The sequence below is a fragment of the Chiloscyllium plagiosum genome, unplaced genomic scaffold (genome assembly GCF_037043375.1).
Source record: "Chiloscyllium plagiosum isolate Xiang-an unplaced genomic scaffold, Cpla_swu_hap1 HiC_scaffold_39, whole genome shotgun sequence".
In the NCBI taxonomy this organism is placed as follows: domain Eukaryota; kingdom Metazoa; phylum Chordata; class Chondrichthyes; order Orectolobiformes; family Hemiscylliidae; genus Chiloscyllium; species Chiloscyllium plagiosum.
In genome coordinates, this window is record NW_028270177.1 from 66,206,794 (window position 1) to 66,211,793 (window position 5,000).

Here is a 5,000-nt window from a genome sequence, read left to right on the forward strand (position 1 = left end):
CACACACACATTCTCTCTCACACACACATTCTCTCTCTCTCACACACGCATTCTCTCTCACACACGCATTGTCTCTCACATACACATTCTCTCACACACGCATTCTCTCTTACACACACATTCTCTCTCTCACACGCATTCTCTCTCGCACACACGCATTCTCTCTCTCACTCGCACACACGCATTCTCTCTCTCTCACACACATTCTCTCTCTCTCACACACACGCATTCTCTCTCTCTGACACACGCATTCTCTCTCGCACACACGCATTCCCTCTCTCACTCGCACACACGCATTCTCTCTCTCACACACATTCTCTCTCTCTCTCACACATGCATTCTCTCTCTCTTGCACACACGCATTCTCTCTCTCACACACATTCTCTCTCTCCCTGACACACATTCTTTCTCACACACACATTCTCTCTCTCACACACACATTCTCTCTCTCACACACGCATTCTCTCTCACACACACATTCTCTCTCTCACACACGCATTCTCTCTCTCACACACGCATTCTCTCTCTAACACAAACATTCTCTCTCACACACACACATTCTCTCTCTCACACCCGCATTCTCTCTCATACACGCATTCTCTCTCACACACACATTCTCTCTCTCAGACACGCATTCTCTCTCACACACACGCATTCTCTCTCACACACACATTCTCTCTCACACACACATTCTCTCTCACACACACATTCTCACTCTCTCACACACGCATTCTCTCTCACACGCACATTCTCTCTGACACACACATTCTCTCACACACTACTCTCTCTCACACACGTATTCTCTCTTTCACACACATTCTCTCTCTCACACACATTCTCTCTCTCACACACACATTCTCTCTCTCACACAAACACATTCTCTCTCACACACACATTCTCTCTCGCACACACGCATTCTCACTCTCACTCGCACACACGCATTCTCTCTCTCTCTCACACACATTCTCTCTCTCTCTCACACACGCATTCTCTCTCTCTTGCACACACGCATTCTCTCTCTCGCGCACATTCTCTCTCTCTCTCATACACGCATTCTCTCTCACACACACATTCTCTCTCTCACACACGCATTCTCTCTCGCACAAACGCATTCTCTCTCTCACTCGCATTCTCTCTCTCTCTCACACACATTCTCTCTCGCTCTCACACACGCATTCTCTCTTGCACACACATTCTCTCTCTCAAACACACATTCTCTCTCTCACACACGCATTCTCTCTCACACACACATTCTCTCTGTCACACACACATTCTCTCTCTCTCTCACACAGGCATTCTCTCTCACACACGCATTCTCTCTCTCACACACATTCTCTCTCACACACGCATTCTCTCTCACACACGCATTCTCTCACACACACATTCTCTCTCACACACGCATTCTCTCTCACACACGCATTGTCTCTCACACACACATTCTCTCCCACACACGCATTCTCTCTCGCACACACATTCTCTCTTACACACACATTCTCTCTCACACACGCATTCTCTCTCTCACACACATTCTCTCTCTCACACACACATTCTCTCACACACACATTCTCTCTCACACACACATTCTCTCTCTCTTACACACTCATTTTCTCTCACACACACATTCTCTCTCTCTTACACACGCATTCTCTCTCGCACACACGCATTCTCTCTTTCACTCGCACACACGCATTCTCTATCTCGCTCACACATTCTCTCTCTCTCTCACACACGCATTCTCTCTCTCTGACACACGCATTCTCTCTCGCACACATGCATTCTCTCCCTCACTCGCACACATGCATTCTCTCTCTCTCACACATATTCTCTCTCTCTCTCACACACGCATTCTCTCTCTCTCTCACACACGCATTCTCTCTCACACACACATTCTCTCTCTCACACACGCATTCTCTCTCTCACACATGCATTCTCTCTCACACACACATTCTCTCTCACACACACACATTCTCTCTCTCACACACGCATTCTCTCTCACACACGCATTCTCTCTCACACACACATTCTCTCTCTCAGACACACATTCTCTCTCACACATGCGCATTTTCTCTCACACACACATTCTCTCTCACACACACACATTTTCTCTCTCACACAAACACATTCTCTCTCACACACACATTCTCTCTCGCACACACTCATTCTCACTCTCACTCGCACACACGCATTCTCTCTCTCTCACACATTCTCTCTCTCTCTCACACACGCATTCTCTCTCACACACACATTCGCTCTCTCACACACACATTCTCTCTCTCACACACACATTCTCTCTCTCTCTCACACACGCATTCTCTCTCACACACGCATTCTCTCTCACACACACATTCTCTCTCACACACGCATTCTCTCTCACACACGCATTCTCTCTCACACACATTCTCTCTCTCACACACACATTCTCTCTCTCTCTCACACACGCATTCTCTCTCACACACGCATTCTCTCTCACACACACATTCTCTCTCACACACGCATTCTCTCTCACACACGCATTCTCTCTCACACACACATTTTCTCTCACACACGCATTCTCTCTCACACACGCAATCTCTCTCACACACACATTCTCTCTCACACACACATTCTCTCTCTCTCACACACGCATTCTCTCTCACACACGCATTCTCTCTCACACACACATTCTCTCACACACGCATTCTCTCTTACACACACATTCTCTCTCACACACGTATTCTCTCTCTCACACACATTCTCTCTCACACACACACATTCTCTCACACACGCATTCTCTCTCACACACACATTCTCTCTCACTCACACATTCTCTCTCTCTCACACACGCATTCTCTCTCACACACGCATTGTCTCTCACATACACATTCTCTCACACACGCATTCTCTCTTACACACACATTCTCTCTCTCACACGCATTCTCTCTCGCACACACGCATTCTCTCTCTCACTCGCACACACGCATTCTCTCTCTCTCACGCACATTCTCTCTCTCTCACACACTCGCATTCTCTCTCTCTGACACACGCATTCTCTCTCGCACACACGCATTCCCTCTCTCACTCGCACACACGCATTCTCTCTCTCTCACACACATTCTCTCTCTCTCTCACACATGCATTCTCTCTCTCTTGCACACACGCATTCTCTCTCACACACATTCTCTCTCTCCCTGACACACATTCTTTCTCACACACACATTCTCTCTCTCACACACACATTCTCTCTCTCACACACGCATTCTCTCTCACACACACATTCTCTCTCTCACACACGCATTCTCTCTCTCACACACGCATTCTCTCTCTAACACAAACATTCTCTCTCACACACACACATTCTCTCTCTCACACCCGCATTCTCTCTCATACATGCATTCTCTCTCACACACACATTCTCTCTCTCAGACACGCATTCTCTCTCACACACACGCATTCTCTCTCACACACACATTCTCTCTCACACACACATTCTCTCTCACACACACATTCTCACTCTCTCACACACGCATTCTCTCTCACACGCACATTCTCTCTGACACACACATTCTCTCACACACGTACTCTCTCTCACACACGTATTCTCTCTTTCACACACATTCTCTCTCTCACACACATTCTCTCTCTCACACACACATTCTCTCTCTCACACAAACACATTCTCTCTCACACACACATTCTCTCTCGCACACACGCATTCTCACTCTCACTCGCACACACGCATTCTCTCTCTCTCTCACACACATTCTCTCTCTCAGACACGCATTCTCTCTCACACACACGCATTCTCTCTCACACACACATTCTCTCTCACACACACATTCTCTCTCACACACACATTCTCACTCTCTCACACACGCATTCTCTCTCACACGCACATTCTCTCTGACACACACATTCTCTCACACACGTACTCTCTCTCACACACGTATTCTCTCTTTCACACACATTCTCTCTCTCACACACATTCTCTCTCTCACACACACATTCTCTCTCTCACACAAACACATTCTCTCTCACACACACATTCTCTCTCGCACACACGCATTCTCACTCTCACTCGCACACACGCATTCTCTCTCTCTCTCACACACATTCTCTCTCTCTCTCACACACGCATTCTCTCTCTCTTGCACACACGCATTCTCTCTCTCGCACACATTCTCTCTCTCTCTCATACACGCATTCTCTCTCACACACACATTCTCTCTCTCACACACGCATTCTCTCTCGCACAAACGCATTCTCTCTCTCACTCGCATTCTCTCTCTCTCTCACACACATTCTCTCTCGCTCTCACACACGCATTCTCTCTTGCACACACATTCTCTCTCTCAAACACACATTCTCTCTCTCACACATGCATTCTCTCTCACACACACAATCTCTCTGTCACACACACATTCTCTCTCTCTCTCACACAGGCATTCTCTCTCACACACGCATTCTCTCTCACACACACATTCTCTCTCACACACGCATTCTCTCTCACACACGCATTCTCTCTCACACACACATTCTCTCTCACACACGCATTCTCTCTCACACACGCATTCTCTCTCGCACACACATTCTCTCTTACACACACATTCTCTCTCACACACGCATTCTCTCTCTCACACACATTCTCTCTCTCACACACACATTCTCTCACACACACATTCTCTCTCACACACACATTCTCTCTCTCTTACAAACTCATTCTCTCTCACACACACATTCTCTCTCTCTTACACACGCATTCTCTCTCGCACACACGCATTCTCTCTCTCACTCGCACACATGCATTCTCTATCTCGCTCACACATTCTCTCTCTCTCTCACACACGCATTCTCTCTCTCTGACACACGCATTCTCTCTCGCACACACGCATTCTCTCCCTCACTTGCACACATGCATTCTCTCTCTCGCACACATATTCTCTCTCTCTCTCACACACGCATTCTCTCTCTCTTGCACACACGCATTCTCTCTCTCTCACACATTCTCTCTCTCTCACACATTC